Here is an 8,226-nt window from a genome sequence, read left to right as displayed (position 1 = left end):
TCGTACTTATGCTAGTCGTACTGAGCTTGATGATTGGTCAGATATATTGGCCTCACTTCATGGAGAAAGATAGTTAAGGATCTAGAGGTGAGGGAGGCCAAAAAGACTTCTTTCTCCATCGCAAAGAATCAACATTAGAAATGGCTTTGACTTGATCTGGATCTACCTCTATACTCCTTCGTTAGACTATAGAGCTAAACAACAGCTCAAATACAAACTTCTTTGGCTTGAGTCTGACCCGGCCTCGAATAGTCATCAATGAAAGTCATGAAGTACTCATAACCATCCAAGGTTCTGACATTGAATGGCCCACAAAGATCGGAATGGATGATGGCAAGTAACTCAGTGGACCTGTTCGCCTTAGGAAAGGGCTTTTTCGTCATCTTACCCTGTAGACAGGGTTCACAGGTGGGGAAGGGTTCCATTTATAAATCATTAAGAGGACCATCCTTCACCAACCTGTTAATCCTATCCACACCAATATGCCCTAACCTTAAGTGCCACTGAAGGCTGGGGTTTATTGGCTCACGCTTTCTCTTAGTTGTAGAGTCCGCCGATGTGGCAGATGGGTCTGCATCTAAAAGGGCTAGAGAATGAGCATCAAAAGTAGAAGCAGAAACATGCAATATGTACAAGCCATTCAAAAGAGAAACAGATACCAAAGGAGATTTCTTAAAGCGGAGGGTGACTTTATTAACAACAAATAAAAAAGTATAACCAAAACTTAAATTTTGAATAACTCCGAATCTCCGGAGCAAAAAGAGTATCATGCAACTCGATGGAATGACCAGACTCTTAAGGAAATAACACAAAGTCCTACTCCTACGACCCTCGCGCGAGCTTCGTTCCCCATGTAAAGGCTTACGTCTCCCTCACTTAGCTTCCTGAACCCCTTGAACCCCTGCAAAGAATTAGAGACATGGACCGAAGCCCCAGAGTCAATACACCAGGAGTTCTCAGGGCCAGAAATTAGGTTAGATTCAATGATGAAGAGAGAAGAGACGTTACCCTCAGATTTCTTCATTTGGAGAGAGGCTTTGAAGAGCCTGCAGTCCCTCTCTCTTGAAGTGGCCGGGTTTGCCCCAAAAGAAGCAGTGTTGCCAGAAGAACGCTTGTCTTGGGGTTTGGGCTTCTGGACTCCTCTAGGTGCACTAGGACCAGGTTTGGCTTTCTTGGATTTGTTCTTCTTGGACTTGCCTTTCGGCTTGCCCGAACGCTCTACCACCTGGACATACTGAACTCCCTTCCCAATCTTCATCCTCTCCTCAGCTGCCTGGAGCTGAAACATCAGCTCACTAAGGGTCCACTGCTGTTTTTTCATTGTAAAAAAGTTTACCACACTATCGATTTTGGGAGAGAATTCAAGATCGCCTCAATCTGGGTGTCTGCATCTAGGTCACTACCCATGGCTTCTAACTGATAGATATACCCATATTAAGAACATGTTCTTGAAGGGAAGAACCTTCGGGCATCTTAGTATTGAAGAGACTCCTAAGTAGGTTTTGCCTAGCAACCTTACTAATAAAGGAGCTGCTCACCAAACATTTCTTTCAAGTTAAGGTCAATGTCCTTGGCCGTTTTCATGTTACGGTGCATGTGCTGGAGAACATTGTTCATTGAACATCCATAGCAAGCACAGTCTACGAGACCTATAGCTAAAGATCAAAGAGATTTTTCCAAACTTCTATGAACATCCATCGACCGTTACCACCTCCTCTTACTCGTGACTCGTATATCACCACCTATCACGCTCTCCTCCCCTCATCTTCTTAACATCAAACTAGATCGTACAAATTACCTTCTTTGGAAAAAGAAGTTTCTCCCCGTTCTTAATAGCCATGCATGGATTACTGGGCTATGTCGATGGTTCTATTTCTGCTCCTTCTCAGACCATCGTTGACAAAGAGACTTCTGACGAAGTCTCCCTAACCCTGCGTACCTTCAATGGTTCCAGAGAGATCAATTAATCCAACTAAGGATTAATGCTACCCTTACCGAAGGGATTATGTCACAAGTTCTTGGCCTAAAGACATCACGCGAAGTCTGGGCCTCTCTTGAAAATGCATTTGCCCAACAGTCACAAGCTCGGGTGATGCACCAACTTCAAAGCCTTAATTAAGAAAGGGTCAATGTCCGTACAGGACTATCTTCAAACGATAAAGTCCCTGGCTGATTCTCTTTCGGCCATTAATCAACCCGTGTCTGACCCCGATCTTGTCCTCTATGCCTTGGGTGGACTCGGTCACGACTATGAATCGTTCATCACGTCGATTACTACACGTGATAATCCTCCTACATTTGATGGATTACGATCCATGCTACTAAGTCAGGAACAAGACCTCAGTCGCCTCCATGGTGCTACTCACGACCAATCCCAAACAACGGCTTTCCTTTCGGCTCGGGATCGAGGTTGCTCGTAGATCAGGAGTCCAGGACTTCGGGCGGTAACCGTCCGAATGACGGCAATAACCGTGGGCATGGCGGTAATAACGGCCCACGTGGCCGTGGACGGGTATCTCACTCGCCTGGACATGGCGTCCTTGGTGCTCCTCCAACTGGTGATTCGCGTCCTCCATGTCAGATCTACCATAAATATGGTAACTCCGCTGTGAACTGCAATCTACGCTATGCCCCACCGGCTCCGACAGACACCTGATCTACGACCAGCCTTTGCTGCGATGCATCTTTCATCTGGGTACGATCCTCAGTGGTATCCTGATACTGGTGCCACGAACCAACTCTCCTTCGGACCCTCTGCCGATCCCAGCGTTCTCTCACAGGCTTAAGAATATCAGGGGCATGCTCAGGTGGTTGTTGGTAATTGTAACATCACTCACGTTGGTAACTCCTCAACCTTCACCCTTTCCTGATAAAGCTTTCATTTTAGAGGATGTCCTTTATGTTCCTGCAATCCAGAAAAATGGATTATCTGTGGCTAAGTTTACGAAGGAAAATAACTCTTTCTTTTTTGAAGACTGTTGATGCTTTCAAATTTTCTGGTGATGTTAAACCGAATCTGTTCTAGTTGTCAGTTTAGCAAAAGTAGGAGACTTGCTTTTGGTCGCTCCGCTCGAGTTTCACCTAGTCCTTTTTACCTGGTTCATTCGGATATTTGGGGACCGTCTCCGGTTCCATCTGTGACTGGTTATAGATATTACATCAGTTTTGTGGATGATTATTCTCGCTTTACCTGGAAATATCCTCTTGCTCGAGAATCTGATGCTTATGGTTGCTTTGTGAAATGAAAAGCTATGGTTGAGAATGTCTTTGGTTGTCAAATCTCTTATTTTCAGAGTGATGGAGGAGGGGAATATAGGTATTCTCCGTTTGAGTTGTTACTTGAACAAAGTGGTATTACGCACAGATTTTCTTGTCCACATACTCCTCCGCAGAATGGAGTTGCGGAAAGGAAACACCGACACATTGTGGAATCTGGTTTGGCTTTATTATTTCACAGTAACTGTCCTGAGTATTTGTGGATGGATGCTTTTATGACTGCTGTCTTTCTCATGAATCGGCTGCCCTCCAAGACTCTCTCTAATAAGTCTCCTTTTGAGGTTATATATGGCGGATTACACGTTTTTGCGGGTCTTCGGTTGTGCGTGCTATCCGGTGCTATTCACCTCGAAAGTTTGATCAAAAATCTGTCCAATGTGTGTATTTTTGGGATACAGTAGTCAGCACAAGGGGTACCGCTGCCTTGATCCCTCGTCTGGAGGAGTTTACATATCCCGTAATGTCGTTTTTGACGAATCACTATTTCCTTTTGCAGATGGTAAGCCTTTATAGTCGTATAGTCGTAAAGGGCTTCTCATCACAATCTCGCCAACCTTCATAGCGTTTGGCTTGACCCCGGGATCCTTACTAATGCTCCATCGGTCTCCTTATCTAGTTCGCCATCTCTTTCTCCGGCACGGCAACCTCTCTCCTCCAGTTCTAACTCGCTGCCGCTCTCAAGGGTCGATCACTCTCCAGTGCCAGTCGCGGCACCCAGAGCCGTGCCCCCTGTTACGGTACTTGGGGTCCCGCACTCGAGTCCCACTTCGCCCAACCTTCCCGGCCCCGACTCTTTCAGAGCGTACTTGTATGGCGCCTGCATCCACCTCTCTACCACCTCTATCAACGACGCCACCGTTGTCCTCCTCTTTGACGCCGTCATCGCCATCGTCATTGCCGTCACGATGTGCACCTGACTCGACGCTGTCATCTTCTACCCCACCAACTGCTGCTTCGCCAGGTCAGAGTTCTTCGCAACCTTTGGAGGACTCACCTTCTGATGGTGCTCCCTCCACTCACCGTGCCTCTCAGCCGTCTGTTCTTTCTCGTCATCCGACGATCACTCGCTCTATGGATGGCACTCGACGACCGAAGCTTTTCCTTTGCACTCGCAACCCACTTCCGAGTGCCCATCTCAGTCACGTCGCCGATGATGCTCACCGCTAACCTTCTTTTTTTTTTTACACGGAAGCTGTAAAGCATCCTCACAGGCGTGCTGCCATGGACGACGAATTAAATGCTCTCCTAAAGAACGGCACGTGGTCTCTTCTTCCTTCTTCTCCATCCATGAACATCATTGGTTGTAAATGGGTGTTCAAGGTTAAGGAGAAGTCTGACGGCTCAATCTTTCGCTATAAAGCTCGTAGCGAAGGGCTTTCATCTGCAAGGCTGGAGAGGACTTTGATGATACATTTAGCCCAGTCGTGAAGCCCACTACCATTCGAACGATCCTCGCCGTTGCCGTTACTCGTTCTTGGCCGATCCGTCAACTTGACGTCAAGAACGCATTTCTTCAGGGTACCCTTTCTGAGACGCTTTTCATGCGTCAGCCGCCTGGTTTTCAGGATCCTCGATTCCCAAACCATGTTTGTAAACTTCACAAAGCTTTATCTTTATCTTTATAGACACTCAAGCTTAAGCTCAAGCAAGCCCCAAGAGCGTCGATAAGGTGAACCCCTTCAGCAACTTCCTTTTGCAGTCCGGCTTTCGGTGCAGTTGGGCAGACTCCTCTATGTTCATCCGACGTGACTCACGTGGTTGCCTTATTCTCCTCTTATACGTGGACGATATCGTCTTGACTGATGTTGGAGCGTGTGTCGACGACAGCATGTAAGTCTTCCTCCCCCGCTCTCCGCCCCCCTCCACCTCCCTCTTCTCCCCCTGACCCTCGTTTCCCCCTCTTCTCCCCCTGACCCTCGTTTCCCCCTCTCTTTCTCCTCTGGTTTTGTCTCTTCGTGCTCTGCTTTGCTCTCCTCTCGACTGTGGCTCTCCCGAGCCCACAGATGTCCTCTCGTTCCACCGTGGGTACATCTCTGGCCTCCCCCACGACGATCGTCGACTCTGGCCAGCTCTTCATTGACCTGGACGGTGCCCTGTCTGCTTCATCTCCTCCTTTGTCCTGTGCGTCCATGGAGTCTTCGCTACCTGTTGCTTCCTCAAGTGAGGTGTCTCTGCCTCGTGAGCCTGCAGAGGATGCCAGTATGCACTCCACCGAAGACCTCCTCTCAGAGATCGCAGCTTTAAAGAAGACAAATGCTTCCCTTCTTGCTAGTGTTCGGGGTGAGGCCTCCTGCCAAAACAGCCACGGAGAAGGTTCTTCTGGTATTTTCAAAGGGGACTCCAAAGGCCCTCTTGCTGGTTTTCGCTCTCGAGGGGGTTTCGGTCCCATTGGTAGAGGTGGCAGGGGCCGCAGTCATGGTCGGGGGTCTCCCCGGCCTGGAGGTCCTCCTCCTGGAAGCGGCTCCCCAACACCACGTCCTGAAGCGCGTGCAGCTCAACCGCCATCTGAGGAGTGTGAAGGCTCTATGTGCGGTCACGTCACGTCCTTTCCTGACAATCTTGGGCAGAGTTTCACCTCTAATCCGCTGAATCCCGCAGACTCAATCAGCCTCTCACAGTCTGATATTGGGCCTTGCACTTCGGGTGGGCTTTCTCTATCTGTCAATGGGCCTGGGCTCTCCTCTGGATCCTCACTTAAGACCCAACTGCCTGGACTTCAAAACTGCCCGTGTGAGCCCCAGCAGCCTTCTTCCACAGATTCACTTATTGGCCTATCTATTTTGACTTCAAAGGCTGCTGCTCCTCCCTCCTTGTGCCCGCACAACGCACATGCAGCCCCCCCTTCAACAAACAAACCAGCTAGCTACGCTGGAGCCGTGCGTGGGGTGGAAGGTCCCTCCTCTTTGAATCCCATTCAAGGTAATTCTTCTGACTCCCTCCTTAACTTGAGTTATTTTCAACCGGTTGTGGAAAACGGAAGAATTAAGGTAAAACCCCCTGTGGGGGTCTCGGTTGAGGGTCGGTTGGATTGGCAGACCACCCTTGTTGGGTATTTTGTTGGCTCCAGGCCACCCTACTCTGCTGTTAATGCTACTGCCCATAAACTTTGGGGCAGTCTTGGCTTGAAGGATGTTCTCTCCACCGAGAATGGATTTTTCTTTTTCAAATTCAATGAGTTGGAAGCAATTTACACAATCTTGGAACAAGCCCCGTGGCATGTATGGAACAGACCTCTCTCTCTGAAAAAATGGCATCCATCCCTATCTTTGCTCAAAGAAGAAATTCAGAAAGCAAGAAAACGGATGCGCTAACGCGCAACGGCTTTCTAAGTTAGCGCTCGTCCGTTGCTTGTTCTAACGCGCAGTAGTTTGATTGCTCCTTAGGCTTTACTAATAACATAGAAAGGGCTTTTTCAGCTTACTCTGCTACAGCGGACCGTTAGCAGGGTGCCGCGGTTTGTGGGCTTGAAGGACTTAGCGCCGTGACAAGTGGTATCAGAGCCAAAGGTTAGGCCAAGCCATGATGGTCCGCTAAGGACAGGGGGTCGTGGTTGGGTCTAGAGAGAGTGTGACAATAAATTACACTGAATCATTCGAAAGGGATGGGCAAGGAAAGTCGGAGCTCAATTCCGAAGAAGGTCGGAGGGTATAAAACCAGAACCAAGTCTTTGAAGTTTCGTATCTTGACCCAATGTCGGGAGAATTTGCTTACCGTGCCTCCACTGCTGTAGTTGACGTTACAGCTGGATCGGTTCATGCTTTGGCGAGCAAGCGCTAAAGCGCGCTTTGGGCTGGCATTGAGTGGTACCATACATCATCCCCTTATAATAGCGAAACTCAACAAGGCTCGACGCGAAGCACAAAAGGGCTTTAAGGCGCATTAATCAGGCTTTGAAGGTCACACAAGAAGGCTATTCGACCGACAAAACGTAGGAATTAGTGCGTGCTGAAAAATGGACTTTTCCTTCTAAGTGAAGGGTAGGAAAAAGAATCTTGCATCTATCTCGAGTTGCTCCCTTGAGCGATCTATCCATGGTTTTGTGACGTCGAGTTTGCTCTATTCTCTTAGCTCGGGCTCCTATCAAGCTTCGCTTCGCGCATGATAGCGGCATTATTGGGGAAGGAAGTCGCTCGCTAGTGCACCTCACCCAAGGTTCACGTCGCTAGGTCAATTCATGCTTCGACGCACTCCCGCCTCGTGTTTTCGACAGAGTGTTGTGCCATACTTCGAGAATGACACGGTTCGAAGGAACTCTAACTCATTTTAGTTTTCATAATTTCCACTGTTTCCATTTTCCTTTGACCAACGGGTCCTCGAACCAAAAAGTGAAGGAAGGCTTGCGCGGAGTGAATTCATTGAGCGACAACCGCCGTTTCTCTGTTTCGTTTCTCTGTTTTTGGATCTTTTTTCGGAGGTTATGGCGCCCGCTCTCTCCAAGTACTAAAAAAAAAATAAATCAATAACTGGGAGTTGGCGCCTACATAACGGGTTGCTTACCAAACCATCCTGGCCTCTGAACGTATAGACCAAAAGCAACATGCGGTGCGGACAAAGATTTGAATCCAGGTCGACCCTTTTCTTTATCATTATGAGATAATGGGCTTGACATCATCACTCATGATATTTCGATTGGGAACATTAAGGACACTCAAATACCCATAAATATCCATAATGAGTTGAATGAGAGACTTAGGATGTAAGCCGGCCAGGGCAGGAGCTGGGATTAAGAGATTTCTTTCTTGCCTTCCCTTGAGGACTCATACTTGAGCGAGGAAGCTTGGGGTCCGTTCCCTCACTCCCACTAGAAGAGAAGAGTTAATGGATGTAAAAGAATTGAACATGTATTTTACAATTACCTCTCACTGTTACTCTATCACAACAACACTAAAAACAAAAACCAGCAATAGAAATGCATCACCACCCCATGGTAATGAACACCCACAGTACATG

This window comes from Corylus avellana, unplaced genomic scaffold (genome assembly GCF_965113065.1).
Source record: "Corylus avellana unplaced genomic scaffold, dhCorAvel1.hap1.2 HAP1_SCAFFOLD_52, whole genome shotgun sequence".
In the NCBI taxonomy this organism is placed as follows: Eukaryota; Viridiplantae; Streptophyta; class Magnoliopsida; order Fagales; family Betulaceae; genus Corylus; species Corylus avellana.
The sequence above is the reverse complement of the archived record's forward strand: the minus strand, read 5'-3'. Positions refer to the sequence as shown.